Here is a 19,088-nt window from a genome sequence, read left to right as displayed (position 1 = left end):
CCAGAAGAGCGAGGTCTCGATCTTCTTCTGAATCTTAAACACAAACTGGTTCATAAACCAGTTTTGTTTTTTTTTTTTTTTTTTTTTTTTTTTGCTACTGCCTGGAATTTCATTATGAACCATTAGTGATGTAATACTAAACCTATGGAATCTTAAACATGTCTTAAAATCTGTGGAATAGACTCCTACCAAATAAAAATTGTACTACCAACAAAAAATGCTCAAACGGCTCATTCCAGTTTTTTTCCCAAGCATGTTTCAAGTACAGCGTCTCAAAATAAACTTGCTTCAGTAGATGTGTTTTCCAATAAATGTTGTTTTTCTTTTCTTCCCTTCCCTGTTCCCAAGACACTATTTACTGGTTCATTTAAATACAAAATGTCTGTTACATGCTGCCCTCTTTTGCATGGAGTGTTTGAGTTGCTTCTGGTTGCTGTAGGAGCCTGCCTTTGGATTTTTCCTGGAACTGTGGGATTCTGTGAGAGAGTCTTTCTCACTTTTATATTCTGGGATCTCTCAATGTTTCATTAATAAGTTGTGTGAACCGTAGCAGTCTGAAACAGAGTGAAATTTGTGTCTTTGAGAAGCTTCTCAGCTTGTAAAGGAGGGTTTGATTTACACTGTAGCCACTGGTAAAAAGAACTAAGCTTTAAACTCTAAAAATGTACCTTTAATCATATGGGGAGTGATTCAGGGATGTTCCGAACCCTCTGTGAAACGTTTAGCTGGCACGGAGTCATTCTTTTTTCAGAAGCAGGAGTGAAAAATTGAAGGGTGTGCTTTAAAAGCAGCTGATCTGCAGCAGCCAAACAAGGAAAGAACTGCCTGCTTCTGATTTTCAGTCTATAGAAAGGCATGTGCGTGTATTTTTCTGGAAGTGCTTCAGAAGCTCTTTTCCCGGAGTCGGTGTTTAGCCTTGAATCGGTGCTGGCTAGAGGCTGAAGAGCTGGCTGGGGGGTACCAGCAGGAGCTCAGGGGGTGTCATGGTCCTGCTGACCATGGGGAGATGCTCCCCCGTGTCCACCTTCCTCACGTCGTGCAAGGAGGTGACAAAGGATGGATGAGAGGGCGAGGGAGCGTGTCCTGCACGCTCGTGTGTATGGCTTGGCTGCTGGGATGGATCAGGAGCTACGCTTAGGAAAAATGACTCACTGCTGGCTCCCTTGCTGCAGCGTGTGGGAATGAGCCGAGGGCCAGAGCGGTTTCAGCCAGAGTGTGAACATCCATTAATACTCCGTCTTCATATCTGCTTGTCTAGCTGTCCTCCTCGCCCTGGAGCAGCGAGTCGTAAGGCTTTGCCATCAGTTCACTGCCTTATCTCGGGATGTGATTTTATCTTTTTTTTAATTTTTTTAATCTCCGGCAGCTTCGTGACAGCGTTAGGCCTTCGTGTTGCTGACACAACCTTCAGCCTGTCCTGAAGCTATCCTGGGTGCCTGCTGTCAACACACCATTTGTTAAAATCCAATATTTGATGCTCAGTGAATTCGCCTCTTGAAGAACCATAATTGTCCTACTGATGTCTGTAACAGGACATTTGCTTTAAAAACCTTATTTTTTTTTTTATGAACAAAGGCACTGTAGTGAAACCTCAGTCTAGGCAAAATGTTGATGGGCTTGTATTTTATTCTTAACATCAGCAAAGGCTGAAACTTCAGAGAATTAAATTAAGAGAACGAGGGGTTGAATAAAAATCATATACATTTTATAATATAGACTACCAGTGGTCAGTTTAAATATGCAGGGAGCGCTCGTTAGGTCTGCCAATGTTTACCAAAGTAGGAATATCCCCAGGGAGAGGAGCTAGAGTACAGATGAGGCAGTCCATATGGTGTGACCGGGTGCTACGAGATCCTTCAGAGCAGATGATGCTTTAAATTCCACTCTTTCTTTGTGAGCCTGATGACAAACTTGTCAAAAACAGCTTTTCAGATTTAAACAACAAAACCAAACAAAACCTCCCTCCCACAAACCGCTGTCTCTTCAGAGTTTTCTTCTCTTTGAGCTATAAATTCACTGCTGATATTGGCTTAGGATTTGGCTGGCTGCCCGATGCAGTTGTCCCACAAAAATGTACAGAATCTCTATCTTTCAGTCTCCTAGAAAGAAAAACATGGAACAAAAATGCCAGGGGAAAAATGTGTAGAATAAGATGTGACCTTTTATGAGGTAAATATATATGCAGGACTTGAAGGATCCTCAAAAAAGCCATTCTTTTCTAAAATGCAAATGTTTCTGTTGATGATTGATACCAGAACTAATAGAGGCAGTAGGATAGGTGGATGGTGGGAGTTTTAACCAAAAATGTCTGATCAGAGATTTTAAGACAGGGTTCTCCCTACATGTGCAGCATTCATGCATATGCTGTGTTTTTGTAGGCTGACAAAGCAAACAACAGATAAACCCGCATTGCTTTTTTATTTTCCCGTTGCATAATTCAGTATTACATGTTGAGTTGTCATCAAATTGTTAACAAAAATTATCAGAAATTAAGCTCCTTGCTTGAGTCATGAAAGGGACTAAAGGCTGTGCATTGAGCAAGGTTATGTCTAACTGTGCTTTTTCACATCGGTAGTGAAAAATACTGTGAAAAAGTAACTGCTACTCTAGTTCAAGAACAGGCAAAACCGCTTTAGGTCTCTTTTAAATACTGTTAGAGGAGAAATTAAAGGACTTAATAGGTAAGATAAAAGTGTACAAGTTACCTTGCTGTGGCAGGCAGAATTATTGTTTTAACTGTGTCCATTTAATCAGTATATACATAAAGCTTGTGAAAAAGGACAGTTTAAGGGCGAGTTCTCCAAAGCACCTGAGAAGTCTGTGAGCTGAAACCTATTAGACCTTTCAGTCACATTTCTGTCTTCAGCCCAGCCAGCTGTAAGAGCTGGGAATTTGCATCTGAGGATGACTACCCTATTGAGCATTTCAGATGTGGCTGTGATTCTGCACCATGGGTTGCTTGCTATTAGGACATCAAAGAGGAGCTGCTGTCTGTGATGGGTGGTGGTTTTCACGTTGTCTCTTCAAGGTGATTGTAAGTGGAAGATAGCGTTGCTGGTTGCACTGAAAGGTATTTTTGCCGTTTGTCTCCTTTAAAATATCTGCAGCCTAGATCCACTGGGGTTGTGATGTCTTTTGATCTCAGGAGCTGAATAAAACAGGCCAAGAAATCCCTGGGAACTTCTGCAGCCAGATTTGCTGGAAAGCAGGGTAATTCAGCACATATAATGCTTTCCTCTGAAACAGCGCCATACCTGATATGGTTTCAATGAGTTGCTTGGCTGTTGTTCACGCCTCCTGCTTTCATAGCCCTGAGGCAGGGCTCCAAAGATGTTCAGAAATCAGTTTGATTTCTACAGGTATTTAAATGTTTGTGCCGTAATGGGGGGGAGTTGTCCCCAACATTTTGGCCAAACAAAACTTCAAAGGGTACGGCATTTCATGCGTGTGGAAACGAAATAAGGCATTTTGTTTCCTTACTTAGGCTATAGAAAAGAGGGTCAAGCCCCTTCCAGGAGAATGGAAGTAGGTAGCCCTTGGTGTCACTGTTTTTGTTTGCTAATGGAGAGACTACCATCTAAATTTTTTTTTTTGTGGTTGGACCCAATGATCTCAGAGGTCCCTTCCAACTATGGTGATTCTGTGTTTTTTTTTGAGGAAAGGGAGAGACAGACAATGTATAGTTGGTTGTTTTGATTGACCTACAAAGAATTACGGCGCTATACCTTGTTTACACAAAGCTTACTCCAGTATGCAAATGTAACCCACAGAATGCAGCTTGCTTATTCTAGTAGTCGACTTAAATTGAAAGAAAGGAATTTCTCAAAAAATATTAGACTAACGCCTTTTCATCTAAGCTGCAATGACCTTATTTTCAGAAAATGATCATTTCCCCCTTCCTATAGAGAACAGAATTTAATCTTGGAAAAGAGCAATGTGAAAACATGCTTTAGTTTGCTTATAAAAATGTAAATTGTCTGCTTTTCTGTTTAGAAGTAGCTATCTCTAGCTATGAAATTATGAAAACAAGATAATACTGACAACCTGAGGAGGAAGAGAAAGTTTACGTTTCCACAGCTGCTTGGGTTTGGTACCCGTACTGCCATTTTCCCAACTGGTAATTAGTTGATTGATATGTAAGTAAATATAATGGTGTGATAATCTATAGGAAGGATTAAAGAAACAAAAAGATAAATCCAGTTGTATCACTCTTTGGCCTCTTTTAGGAAAGAAGGGCAAGATAATTAAGTCTCAGCTTTTCTTTGGGTGTGGCATCTGGGGATCGCCTGAGTATGAACCAAATAGATCAGTTTTATACAATATTTTTAGTTATTGGTGTCTCTTGACTTTGATATTTTGCAGGCTATATGATATAAAATAGTATAAAAGTATATCAACAAGTGGGTAAAATGTTCCTCTGGCTCAAATCCTGCCTAGTCAGTTAGTGTTCACTCATTCGTAGTCTTCCATTTCATAGATATTTCCTTTCCATAGTGTTTCCTTTTAGGAGAGAACTCAGGTTTTGATAGCTTTGAGGGTACAAACCCTCATGGGAAATGTCGTTGCAGTTGGGAAATAAGTGGTGTAAAATATATTCATTAATTTTATTCACTGAGGAATTAACATGTGACATAATGGACTTATTTTATTTTTTTGGTACTGTGCTTTGGGCTACAGAATAAAATCAGCCCATGAAACAAAAACATGTCACTGGTCAAGTATATGCTGTGCATGTGTATTTTGGCTCTATGTCAAGAAACGTGTGCCTAGCTTCAAGTGGGTGAATAATCTTGTTTGGTTGGTGAGGAGCATGCACCTTGTGAATGTGAGTACTTGAGAATGACTTGATGTTAAGGTATCACAGGATACAAGTCTAAGTGATAGCCCTTGAATGGAAATGAGATGTTCTGATTAAGACTAATGTCCACCTTTTGATGGAGATTTATTTCTGAAATATCTAAAGAGTAAGGAAGCTACAGAAATTAATGTTAAGTCTACTATACTGCACATTTGAATGTTTATTTTCCTCATCATATGTAAAAGATAGTGTGGATTTTTTCCATAGTAAGTAATGTAGGGTGAGCAGTGTAAGAGCTGAATTCCTACTTGAAAGAACCAGATCACCTCATGTAGCTACTTGACTACTGAATGGCATGTTAATAATTGGATTTTATTAATGACTGGAGCAGTTTTGCATTTTTAGATCTAGCTTTTTCTCTGGATTAGAGCATTCCACGGCTATTTACTTTAATGGGACTTTTATTGAGGCTGAGATAGTTCAGAAACCTGGACCTTTGCAATGATCAGGGGTAATCTGTGTTCTTCTCACCCGATCTCCTGGATTTGGCAAACCTCAGAAAAAGTGGATCTCTTCAGCACTTACTGCGATGCAGTCTTAGGAAAGTCCGGGGTAGAGCTTTCTGTAGCAACCACCACCTCAGCTGCACACAGCTGTGATTTTCCATCTTGGTATTTCTTGGCCCAGTGAAGGTGTTTCTTGTTTTTGTAGAACAATAGGGTACAAGTTGTGTTTTGCCATGATGGAGCAGAGTACTGTATGTGTATTGGAGACTTTGAGTCCCCCATCATTCTATCGCATGCTGCCTTCGTAAGACAGCCATTTGACAGGCAGTATAAAATTAAAACAAACCCCTCAAAATCCCCTAAGATAAGCAATGCCCCCCTCAACGCTACTGCTTAGGGATTTAGAAGAAATGGTGCAAAAATGCAGTGTCACTTGCAACAGCATGATATATTTTTCCAGAGCTTTGTCAAATCTTCTGCTCAAGCCAGCTAGTCTAATGAATATTCTTAAACACATCTGCTGATTAGGTGGAGAACATGGAAGGTAAACCGTGTATTTCTAATGAAAGGCTGGTTGTGAAGAAAAGCTCTTTTTTGAGAGATCTTTCTTCACCTGGTTTAGCAGATAAATAAAATTTCTCCAGACTTGTTTCCAGAGCTTTTTTGCCTTTTGAGTATTTGGAAGTTTTGTCTTTTCACTGCCTCTGTAGACGAAAGGGGATGGGAGCCAGCAGAGCCCATGAGCAGCTTCCCAGTTGGCTTATGTTCTGCCAAGTGGGATATCTGAGTCTATTCTCCCAGGAACTCCCTCCAGTTCTCCCGCTGAGGCGTCACTCAAAGGCAATTTCCAGTCTCGCCGCATAGTGCCCAAGCTGTTATCATTTAATCTCGCTATTACTCGGAGGTGGCTGTTCTATCACTTAGCCACAAAGTGGCTAAGTACATGTAAAGACAGACAAACAACCTGTCACCGAAAACTGCGTAAATGCACTCCAGCAGCTATGCAGAAATAGCCAAATGTTTTTGCATCTTTGACTGGAGGCAGCCAGCAATCAAGGAACTGTGCTGGTCTGCTGCCAAAACAAACAGGGAATTCCCTCAGATATTTTTTGTGAAGTGAATCATGGCGGCATAATCAGGTTTGGCTCCATGTTAATCGATGCAGTTTGGCTATTAAAATTCTCAGTTCTGTGGCTGATGCTTCCCAGGCTGTTCTCAGGATTGCATTACACTGTGATTGGGTTACGGTCATGGCAGCAGGATCAGGTATATGGAGCAGTTTTCCCTGAAAGCAGAAGCAACACTTTGTCCTAAATGGGACCTTGGATGGGTAGTGCAGTCTGCCCTTGCTCGCTTGGCATTTTCTTCCTCACAGAGGAGGCACTTGAAAAAGAAAAGGAGTTGCAAGTCAGCTTAGTCAGTGGTGCAATAGTATCTGGAAACTACAGGAAGGATCGAGATCTGGTCTGATTTCTGGATCATCCTTACTGTAAAGTTCTTCTGCCTTTGGAGCCCTCTTCATTCCCACCCATAAACACTTCTGTCGTTGCAGTGCCTGTGATAACCATTTGGTTACGCAAAGAATCCCCTGGGAGCTGAAGAGGCAGCATCTTCCAGGCTCAGGGGCATCATCACTGGTGAGATATTAATTTTTTTTTTTTTTTTTCTGGAGGTATTTTTATTCAGTTGAGACAATTGCTGTCATGACCAGCACTTTAGATTTAGCTTAGTTTCCTTTGAAACTCAAGATCTGATGTGGAAAGAGGGTATTCTGGGTGGCTATTATTCAGCTTAATTTAATATATTGGTGTCACTGAAATCAGGAATAAACTCCTTAACACCAAGGTAGTCTTAAGAAGCAGGCATTCTTTTTATTTGGCACCAGGTGCATGGAGCATCATTCTGCAAAGCATGCATGCCCAAAGATGCTCAATACATTGTTTATATTAGTACAATCCATCCATATTAATCACTTTTCAAAGAACGAATATACACATTCATGCTTTTTCTCAGAACTCATTATCCTAAGGATCCTCCCCTTTGCACGAACTCAGTTGATCATCTTACTGGTCATGGTGGTCTTCTAGGACCCTCTGTTGGTCATTCTTGTCCCCTGGGTGAACCTTTGAGTCTTAATACTAAATAAGGGCATACTTGGTCTACATGCCAACTTGCAGGTTGCAACATTTTGCCTGAATGGGTTTTTGTCTTGTTCAAGTAGCCTGCTGCTCCCGTCCTTGTGGTTATCTTGTTCCTGTCCTGCTCTACTAACTTTATTGAACAATACTTCTGCTGTTCCTGTCCTTGCTCTACTATCTTTATTGGAACAATGCTTTTTGTTCATTCAGCATCAACTCCCTCCTTTCGAGACTTCTAAGGAAAACTTTATTGGTAGTCTCATCTAAATCGGAGAAGCATAGTATTTAGTTTTGGCCCTGAAAGGAGCAAGGCAATAATTCATGAGTGAGCCGTTTCCAGACTTCAGAAAATCCTCAGGAGGTATTGCCACTCTGTAGTTCATGAAGAGTCTTTGCCTGTTTCCAAATTTCTTCTAAAGCCCTGTTTTAAGAAAGTCAGTAGGCAGCAAACAACATTTTAGTTAGCATATGGTTGTAAAAAAACCAGAGGCCTATCTTTGGTAATATTGGGAAGATGCTTTATGGTAGTCCTTGATTGAACTGTCTGTCAGAAATTGGTTGGCTACTTGGGAATCTTCCACCTTGATGTTTCTTTTTGTTAACATTTTTTGTGCTAAGGATTATGAGTAAGTGCAGTAATCTAGTTCTCTGAAACACTGGAGGAATTCTTCCATGTTGTGGTTCCTTTGGTCCCTGGACAATACCTGAATGGGAATTTCTTCCCTTGAGAAGACCTAACTCTTATTTGTCTTTGCCATTAAACTTATGTGCGGTCATCTTTGCCACATACACATCAGTTGTACACGCAGGGTACAGACTGAGGTAATTACTTCAGCTCAACAGCCATACTAGCCTTTCTTCTAGTGAAAGGTTATGAATATGGAGACTATTATATGTCATTAAGATAATAATGTTGCTGAATATGTTAGCAAAGTCAATGACTCTCTATTCCCTAGGTGTTCTGGTTTTAGTTTGATAGGGACACGCAAAACAATTCTGCTTGCCAGGTGGGAGGAAATTTGCCTTTCAAAAGATTATTGCTTCAGCACTTGATAGAAGTCTTGGTAAGCAATGATAATAATAATAAATGTTCCCAGGCTGCACTTGTTTTATAATTGCCATTTAGCACAAATTGCTCCAAGTGAGGGAACTCCATCATTCTGACTACACAGGTGGAGGTTATGATGTCATGTGTAGCAAATTCACTGATCCAAAAGGATGAGACATTTATATGAAATAGTAATAGGTGATATTTAAGGTCCCTTCCAACCTAGACAATTCTATGATTCTATGATAACATCATCCAGAATTATAGTAGTGAAGACTAAGGAAAACAATGAAAAGGGATTTAAAACTTAAGTGATACAGCCAAACTCAAGGAGGAGGTGAGGAAGGGACTTACCTAGAATGGTTACCTTGTTTGTTGAACACCTCTCTGAAGTGCCTGGCCCCTGTCAAGGGCTGTGTCTTGGATGAGAGATGTCACAGATCTGATCTTGACTTTTCCCGTGAGGGTAAAGTTTTATGAAGTGTCCCAAAAGTCATGGTCATATAAATGGCAGAACTGATGGTTATTTTGTCTGCATTAACTCTTAGTGAATAAATAGCACCTGAAGACTTGCCTTTGAGTCATGTTGCCTGTCTTGTATCCTTTTTGTAGACTGCCTTTTATGATGACTGGTCTTCAATAGGTAAATACAAGAGCCCCAAGCAGGGCAGAGTCCTGAGTGCATACCGAGTCTGTGGGGTCAGATGTAGCTTCCCTGCTTTTCTGGGCTCTGGCTACCACAGCTTGTGTTAGGAGAAGACAGAAAGGAGAGGCAGGGTGAGCTGGGCTAAGGCCAGGAGTAATAGAAACCTAGAAGTGATAGTTTGCTGAATAGTATTGGCTCCCAAATACTTTTTGCTTGTAGAAGTGTAAAGGCTTCAGTGTGTCCTTGGGAATAATTAATCCTTAAGCAGTGGAAAACAGTGCAATATGCAATTGGTGAGCTGTCCCGACAAAGACTGTCAGAGTAAAATTATTTTTTTGAGGCTGTTAACTATGCTGACTAACAGAGTTAGTTGATTCTGTAAGGATAATGTTTTGGGCAAATTCCCAGCCTCCAAATGCCTGCAGGCAGACTTGTCCATATTTGTGGTATATTTGAGGTCTAGTGTTCCTCCTTTGGGCCATATATTTTAAGAGGAAATTTTAATGGAAGGAAACATTGTTGCAGAGTAACAGCATTCTCTGAAACGCTTTCCAAAGAAATGTTAAGGCCAAAGGTCTTGTTTTTTCAGGACAAAAGAAGTGAATCCTCTAATATTTACTCAGTTATAAATAGATGGGATGGATTCCTGGGAGATTGTATCAGGGATGGTTATTTCCCAAACTGAGCAAAGGCTATGGTTGTCTTAATTGTTGCATCCTCTTTGGCACAGAGAACAGTGTTATTGTTAAACAGATAGCAAAATTTTCATTCCTCTGCCCAGGTGGTGCTTAATTTCTCTTCAATCCCAACAAGAACAAAAATGTGTCTTATTAGAAATAAGATAAGAGATGGCAGTTTGATGCTGGGGAAATCTGCATTCTAAAGGTTTTAGTTCTTCAGCCACAGCTATATTAGCATTAGGATTGTGTAGAGGGTAGGAGAAAGTGCAGCCCGGTGTGGGAAAGTGCTTCACTGGGATGGAGGAGGTGCTGCTGTTGAAAGACCAACTGGGCTTCGGCAGGTAACTGCATTTATGCGTGCCTCTCTTCCCCCACCTGTAAAGAGAAGGGAAGATTATTCCTTTTATTTGAGAGCTGCTGTTTGAAAATATTGTGTTACTTTAAACTGAAAACAAAATCTGCTAATATTATTGCTAACAAATAGATGAAGGCTAGCTAATTCAATTAACCGATTATTTTGCCTCCCACAGTGAAATTCAGCCTCTTACAGTGCAGGTCTTATAAAGCTCAGCGTGCACTTCATGCATTGCCAAAGAGTTAACGTGAAACCCAAGTGATGCATAAGCCTTGCTAAAGAGGCTGAAGGCCAGAGCCTTCCTAATGCCTTGATGTTTTCCAAACACAGTTACAGCATTTGAGGTGTGTTTATAGACTCATGGGTCTGCCTGGAACCACAGGGCAGTCCTGGTGTATGCGAGGCATTTGCCTTGTTCATATGCATCATCGGGAAAATAATGCCTAGAAGTAAAATGTTAAAAAGTAAGAAAATGCACGGCATTAATTCTTAGGAAAGGAGTGCAGTTGCTGGTTTGCTTTCTAATTTCCTATATCAAGAATGAATATATGGTAACTAAACTGATTGGAAAATGTGTTTGGTAGGAAACGCACTAGCTAAGACCTCAAAAAGCAAAAAAAAAAATATGTATTTTTCAAACAGTGATGTGGTTTTGTGTAGATTTATGTTTTTCTGCTGAAGAAGAAAAATCAAAATTGGCCTCTAACTGTTATTAGGTATCATTCAAAAATCTTGCAGTGTAGCTTTTTTTTTTTTCCTAAGAAAGACAGGTATTTAGCTTTTTGCAAATTTGTGGCTAAACTCTGCAGGATGCTTTAAAATTTAGGGAAAATAACAGGTATGTCATTGTAACCTGTTGTGTGCTATCCACACCCAGAAAATGACAATTAATACTCAGTACTCCGAAAAAAAAAGTCACAGGGATTAAATGACAGAATTGCTGCTTTTTTTTGGTGGCTGCTGGTAATATCATATATGCTAAAGGCATTCCAACCAAGGGCATGTGGCCATAATGGAATTTGATGTACTATCAGTTTTAGGGAACAGTCTGTACCTTGTTAATAGAATCCATAAAAGGCTTCCAAACTTCCTGAAACCAGTCCCTTCTGTTTCTAAGTCTGCATATGATCTCATAGGAAATGATCTGGGAGAGGCTGGCTAACCCTTTTGCATAATCAAGGTAACATTGTTCTTTTAATGCCTAAAGTGACTTGTTTCACTGATATAAGCTCAACGATCCACTTTTCCTCTGTCTCCAAATCCCTATTATCAGACTTCGCAATGATTTCAGTGGCGTTAGATTAAAGTGAGAGACCTGAAGTGTTCTTAGTGTTCTTAGGCCACTTAGACTGGCCGTGATAATGTCATTCATTTGCTTTGTCACCTTTTCTTGTCTTAATTTTAAGAATCCTAAACCACTTTCTGCCTGGCAAAATTTGAAAGATGGAAATGCAAATACGTAACGTGAGAGGGCAAGGTTTATTTTGCAGCGGGCTTCAGAGGCAGGTAAACAATCTGCAGCTTGCCAGGTTTCCTAAATGGCAGTAGTAGCAAGAGAGCTAGTGAGGAAAACACCTTCCCTGCATATAGATTTGATGTTGTAAAACCTCTCATATATGCATTAGCAGTACATAGAGAAAGCATGTTCTTGTACCGAAGCCCTTTAAAACCTCCTTTTTCTGAGATGTTTGGACAAAAGCAGAGTGCCTCATGCAGTGTGTGTTCTTTTATATCCTCAGGATACCCAGGATTTCCTTTTTGTAGCTAACCCAAGAAGGGAAACACTCCAAGGAGCGTCTATGTCTGAAAGCCTTGTAGGGCAGCTAGTGTTAATCTTCATTGGCAGCGGAGAGAGAACAAACGTTTCTGGGCTTTGTAACTGTGTAAAAGTACAATTATGGTCTAGTTCATGTGACTAGGTAGTAACTGCACCAAGCTGAAATTACAGTGAGCCTAAGCAGAGGGCTCTGTGGCACTCTGCTTACTGCAGAGTTGTTAAGTTTGGCACTCCGCTCTGGGCTCCAGTCAAACATTTTCTTAACCATATTAGGTTATATGGAAATTGGCCAACAAGCAATAGGCTTTTGATGTACTTACTGTTTGTGCACATATTTTATGGAGTAGACAGCCACTGCTTTTCTTAAGAACTCACAACAGGTTTAATAAAATGAGAGAAACGGAACCCTTTAAAAATTGCCATTAAAGTCTGATAGCAAAAAAAGGAGCGCTTCCCAAGACAAAGGAACCCAAAGTTGACGTTATTATAACACGACTTTGTGCTTCCTTAGAGCTTTTCATCCATAGGTCTTGATCACTCTGTAAATCAGCTCTAAATATAGTTAAACAGTAGTTGAGTAGTAAATAGTAGTTAGGCATTATGCTGTTATTCAGGTGAAAAACAGGAGTGCAGTGATCCTGACTGGCTAAGGCACAAGCACAGCCGTTCCCTTTGGCAGAGTCATCCAAGGCATGGTAGCCCCCAGCAGAGAGGCAGGGTGAACAAGTGAACCGGTGACTTTCTAAACTCTTGCAACAAGGTTTGATTGAGATGGGAAGATGGAGCCTTTTGTGTTCTGCTGGGCTGTCAACAAGGTCCATTTATGTGCCTGTCCATCCTGTTTCCTGGAGAAAAGAAAGAGGAGAAACAGAAAATACTAAATATTGAGTTTTTTAGTTCCCTCATCATTGTAAATTTTCCCAAAGCCAAACAGAATGGGATCTGGCATTTATTTTCACAGTTTTTCTAAAGGACAGTTAGATGAGAGACAGGAGGCACTGGTGAATGCCCCACTTGGGACATTGTCCATCAGTACATGTAGGCTGGGCTGCTTGTGTCATGGAGTTTCTACTCAAAGCTGTAACTTATACCTGGGGTAGTGCAGAAACAATGGGTTTGACATGTCTGTGTTGCTTCAGAGTTAAGGATGTCTGAAAATTTCAAAACTTGTTTTCAACCTCAAATTTCAAAATAGAGTGTTTTCAGGATGTAGCTGATAATTTTTGTGCTCATAAATTTTTGTGCTGTAAAAAGAAAAGTTGAGAAGTAGTAGTGTTGGTTAAGCATATTAGCAGGCCTGCCCCATACTCTAGCAGATTTTGCTATAAATGACTTTTGATCAATAAATATTTTCATTACTTTTAATTTACTACTACTCCCTGTAGCTGTAAACTCTTGTTTCACTAAAATGATTCCTTGCCCTTGCTAATGTCCTTATAATACTTGCAGACAGTTGTCACATACCTTTTTTAGGATTTAGTCAGTCGATGCATCCTTAGCTCTTTTAATCTCTCTTTCTAAGTCAGTCCCCCTCTGCTCACTTAACATTTTTATGGGTCTCTTGTGATCTTCCTCTGGGTTGTTATTATCATTCAGGAAATGAGTTCTCCAGAGCTGAATGAGGTATTCCAGGTGTGATCGCCACGGAGCTCTGTTAGGGATATTACCTCTCTGCCCTGTGAAGTTGCTTTTATTTCATATAACATTGCTGCTCTTTCTGCTACCACATCATGCACCTATTTGGCATGTACTCCTAAGAAACTGCATTAAACAAGGCCAACTTTAAACCCTTTAAGCCTTTTGATTGTGAATTTTGGTAACATCTTTCAAAGATGTAATAAAGGCTGAAGCCATGCTCTTGGTTTCTAGCTGCCAGGAGGCTGGGATCATCTTGTGAGTTCTGACCCTGCTTTTTGCTGATGATAGGTATGGTCTTACACATGTCATTTGACTACTTGGCCCCATACCCATATTTGTTAGAGGATAATAGAGCTATAGGAGCTGCATTTGGTATGGCTGCTGTGAGGGATGGTTCAAGTTCCTACATGATCTGGAAAATATAAAGAACTGGAAAAGCAAAATATTTGGGCAAAAAGCTGCAGAAAACCACATTACATGACCTGTAAGCTTATGTTGTCCAGGCTTGTAGAAATGGAGGAGGACCATCGTTAAAAATTCTGTTTGTGCATAATCATTTGTCACCTTTTTTGCTAAAAGAAGAGGGGACCTAAATCAAACGAAAAGGGGTGAACTTTCTATCGAGTGTAACGTCTGCAAAGTTCACTAGAAACCCACTGAAAATATGATTTTTAACATGTCCAAGTTGGCTTTGTTGTTTTTCCCAGCTGTTGATTTTTATTTTAAGGGACTTGCATAAGCAAGTATATAATCAGCCGAAAATCTTGGAAAGGGAAGTGAGGCTGTCTTTTGTTCAGATGTGTTTATATCAGTGCAAAATGAATGCAATAGCATCAAAAAATGTAGCAGAGCTAGGAGTGGAGCATGAAGAGAATGGAATATTATTTTTACATGTACTCTGAACTCATGTAAATGGTGACATGTCACAAATGCTTCTTCTGAACACAAGGCTGGTAATCCACTCGTTGGCACAGCATATGGATTTACCGGATTAAAGAAAACTGTGTCATACCCTGTTGCATGAAGCAGATGCAGCTGGAGACAGATTTGTCCAACTCTCCCCTGCCCATCATCTCTGTGAGATATAAAACTGGTGAAGTCTTCACTTCAGAAACATCCAGTTGATGTTAATTTGTGAGGAGTTGGTGTTTATTTGTGATATGGACCTGGTGAGGTGCTCTCTGAGTATAGTAACGTATATGAGAGCCAGGCTGACTCACAGCCTTTTTAATCAGATCCAGTAGTGCTTATGCGAGCTGAGAAATTTGCAGTAATGGTCCCTGAGGTTTACAAATACATCCATGATTTGTAGTTTTAGTAAGCTATGTTTATATTTGGAAGTGAATGCTCTAAGGTGGCTGAAACATGGTTGAAGGAAAGTTTTCTTAGCCATAGTTGCACTTTTCACTGTATATAGCTGCTTATAGAGTTTGCTGATTATAAGATAACAAAACCACTTGTGTGAAAGTTATTTCCCAGATGAAGGCTTTTGCCATACACTGGAGTCATGGATGAGGAATGAAAGGTGCACAAAAGGTTTGAAAACAGCAAGGAGGGTGTGCAAAGGCACATGAGCTTCTGGGGTAAAAGGGAGAAGGTTCTAGATGACTGATTGTGGCGTTCGGCATTCCCACAACACATCAGACTAAGACAAAATAGGTAGAAATGCAACCTCAGTTCTGAATTCACTCAAAGGAAATCGGGAGGAGGTAGAGAGAGAAATACTTCTGTTGGTTTCCCATTTCAGGTCCAGCACAGAAGGGAGCTCTGCTGTAGGGCTGTAGTTCAGTTCTTGCAAGAAGCATTTCTATGGAATTTTGGCCTTAGGTGGACTTCCTAAGAAACAGCTACTGTCCAGAAGATATTCCAGCTAAAATCTTCCGAGAGCAGTTTGAAAATACTGGCACTGTTTCATCTGAACTCTGATCCAACTTTAACTATGAGAGGGAACATAAGAGGTTCTGATTTGGATCTAAATGGCTCCTCTCTGCACTGTCCAGCTTGGACATTAAATGAACAAACAGAAGAACACCCCAACCGAGCAAACCCCCAAATGACCACTTATGAAGAATATGAAAGTAAAACAGTTGTACAGAATTTATATTTGACGAGACTGAGATCTAGTTTTAACCATAGATAGTTATGAGCAGAGGACAGCATCTCCTCAGCAGTGGGAGGGGAGATTGTGGCAGGGGAACGCGGCACAGCAAACAAAGTGACCCGTTCTGCACTTGCTGCAAGTGTAGCCTGTGTTTTGGCTGGGCTGCAGCCTTTGCAGAAATCCTTCCTGCCGTGTTATTATTGTTGTCAGCACCACAACAGCAGTTGTTACTGTTGTCTGGATGTAGAACTTCCCTTGGCTTAATCCTAAAGCTCCAGGACCGGGCTAGTGGATTAAGCAGTGTGGGCAGAGACAGGAATTCAGCAAGATGCCTTGTTTTTCAGTACCTCAGTTTTCCTATTGGGAATAACCTAATGTTGCAGAACCAAATTAGGCAACATATACTTATCAGGAGTGTTTGTATGCTGTTACTCTACGCAGCTGTTACACTACACAGTTCTGTTCATCTGAATATTGAGTGAGTTGCAATTCTTGCCTGAAGTGTTCCCAACTTAAAATAGACAAAATAGGCATGTGCAGACAGGGAGCAGAGACACAGACTGGCTTCTCTAGGGGTCATGGAGTCTGTTTAGAAGAGGGCTGGCTTTGGAGCCTCGTCCCCAGAAAGGTCTCCCAGTTACTGACTCTGTAAACCTCACTGTAGTCTAAATATTAAGATGGACTACCCTGATGTAGGCAAAATACAGCTTTGCTTTGAGCTAAGGACATCTTGGACCCTCAGAGCTTTTAAGGACGGGTGACTCTGCTAAAGGATTCACCTGTATGGAGTGAATGTGTCTGTGACAGCAGGAAGGCTGGGGTTGTTGAGCTCACAGAGATTTCAGATCTTTCTGAAGCCATTCTGAATGAGCTGGCTACAGCCTGGAACCCAAACTTCAAAGTCTTCAATGAAATTCGAAATAACACAGTAGGAGATTTTTGGAGCTGATTTGTTTTCCTAGAGGTGTATGAAGCAGCAGTATGATGCAGTGTGATCCAGCAGTATGAAGCTGAGATCTGGATGTGTTCTGGATCCAGCATCCTATTTTATGTGTATAAAAGGCAGTTATTTTGAAATACTGATTGAGTGTGGCCCACCTGTGTTATTCTTGGGACAGAATTACAGTGTTGCTTTGGAAGTCTTTTTCTGTGTACCTCCTTCCATATGCCTCACTGTGCCATGCAAAAGAGCGAGCTAAAGAGTTACTACTACATTTACTTGTGTTTCAGGGAGAAAAGTCTTCCTATTGCTGGTTTCCGTTCCCTCCTATCTGTTCCAGAATGTTAGTTAAATTCTTGGCAAGATGATTAAGTAGCTTGGATATAAAAGAAGATTTTGTTTTATGACTCTTAATAAAATGTGTAGATGTGCTTGTGAAGTTAAAGGTAAGTAGATCTCATGTTCCAGAGTGTAAGCTGAATGCTGAGGGACTTGGAAAAAGAATTCACCTGTCTTATCCTGCTTATTATTTATTGCATGATTTGATAGGTGAATCAGGGACTTTTTCCATCTTCTTCTGAATACCTGATAGTCACTGTTGGAGGCAGAACACTGATGTTGGTAGAGCAGCAGCTACAGTTGGTATCATTAATGTCATGTTTATGATCCAAACAAAAATAACAGATCAGAGCGCTCTATAATAATAGCAAAATGAATTTTATAAACAAAATAAATATGGGGACAATTAAAGAGAAAACAGTAGTGGTTAGGGGAAAAGTTTCAATGAGAGGAAACAGGCACTCAGTGAAAGTCAAAGCTAGTAACTGTCCATTGTATCTCTACATTTTCAGGTTCAATTTTTCTATCCTTTAAGGAAAAGAAATTGAATTAATGGACTTCAAAACCGTATGTTTGGCAAAAAAATTTCTGCGTCTTGAGTTCATTATACTTATACAGCTATCCCAATCTGGATTTAGATTGGGGGTTTGTATGTTGATTTGATTGTTATCTATGGTTAAGAGAGTGTCCATAGTCAGAGTATCTTGGGTTCTGGTTTTGTTACATCTGTCATCGATTTTTTGATACCTTTTGGCTATGAGGATAGGCTGTCTTGCCAATTGAATCCTTAGGAATCTTTCTCTGCAAATGCTTCTGTGGAAACGGTAATGTCTGTGCACTTCCTCCTCCTTCCTGTGGTCTTTTGATGAGCTCCAGCTTTCTGCTGCTCTTATTCAAGACACACATATAGCATTTATGCTGAAAGTGGCAGATGGTATCCCAAAATATACAAAGGTAGCCTAGAAGAAATGTTGTCAAGTAATCCAGTCTGTTCTATTGGCTCAAACCAGAGGTTACTACAAATTTTGGATGGTATATTCTGTTCTGGAAGTGCCCCACACAGAGCTTTCCAGTTTGCCTCAGTTGACCTGTAACAGCACTTAATTGTTCTTTACGGAGTCACCCTAAGTATCTTAATTGGCAGGGAAATAGCTAATTTCAAGGGAGAAAAAATCAGTCTCCATTGCTTCATTTTAAGCACATTATGTCTTGTCCTGCCCGCAGTGGATATGGAGAGTTTATCTTTTTCTTCTCCTTTAATATACGCGAGAAGAATTACCATGCCTTTTAGACTCAGCAGACCCAACTCTTCCAGCCTTTCCATGAAGGCCATGTTTCCTAGATCTCTCAAAACTTTCATTGCCCTCTTCCAAACCCTTTTCCAATTGGTCCACATTTCCTGCAGTGACGTATACCTGCAGATAGACTCAGAACTCCAGCCAGGAACTGACCAGTGGCTCAGGAGGAAGGGAGGGTTGTTTGCAATTGCTGTGTTTCCAACCGTATGACATTGTTCCTACAGTGCAATTCACTATCATCCCTGTGTGTTGGGGTTCCCCTCCCCCCCACTTTTTTTTCTTTAAAGAACTGACAATTACTGCTTCGTTTAATAAATGACTACGTAGTGTATGTGAAAACAATTACCAAACCACTATCATGATTTTTTGGAGAGATTTAGACTGCAAGTTCAGAGTTCTCAAAGCTGAAAATTGCCTGGTTTTGCATGTTCTGTTACTAGTCAATAGTGCTTTGACTTGCAATTCTCGACCTTTATCATTTTTTAGGTATTAATAGAAAATATGTCAATGAAGAATCTTGATCTTTTTGATCAATGACTTGGGTTGCCTAATGCATTCAGCCACATCATGACCAAGTGACCTCACAGGATAAGTCAGACTGAAAAACAAAATAAGCTGAAACTGGAAGGCAAGCCTTAGAGCAACGAGGGAAATGGAAATGTACACATGAAATGCTTCAATGTGTTTTTGAAAGTGATTAGAACAGTAATTAGAGAAACACTTGAGGAGAGCAGGATGGATCTGGAGCCAAGTTCCTTCAGCACTTATGGGCGTGCTTCATGTTCATTTTTAATATCTGGTTTTAGAAATCTTGAGAAAGAAGA

The 19,088-nt window shown here is 40.4% G+C and overlaps 1 protein-coding gene across 5 annotated transcripts in view; it reads left to right on the top strand.

Moving 5' to 3' along the window:
• Window positions 1-19,088, top strand: part of CALD1 (caldesmon 1) — a 202,730-nt gene that overhangs the window by 34,532 nt on the left and 149,110 nt on the right. Inside the window, exon 2 of one of the 5 annotated variants that reach the window (XM_014937452.1) lies at window positions 6,857-6,941. The exons of the other annotated variants lie outside the window; for them this stretch is intronic. The gene's annotated coding sequence lies outside the window, so the exon portion shown is untranslated. The remainder of the gene's footprint in view (window positions 1-6,856; window positions 6,942-19,088) is intronic. 5 annotated transcript variants of the gene reach the window in all.

Source organism: Calidris pugnax, unplaced genomic scaffold (assembly GCF_001431845.1).
Source record: "Calidris pugnax isolate Ruff unplaced genomic scaffold, ASM143184v1 scaffold1, whole genome shotgun sequence".
Lineage (NCBI taxonomy): Eukaryota > Metazoa > Chordata > Aves > Charadriiformes > Scolopacidae > Calidris > Calidris pugnax.
The sequence above is the reverse complement of the archived record's forward strand: the minus strand, read 5'-3'. Positions and strand labels throughout refer to the sequence as shown.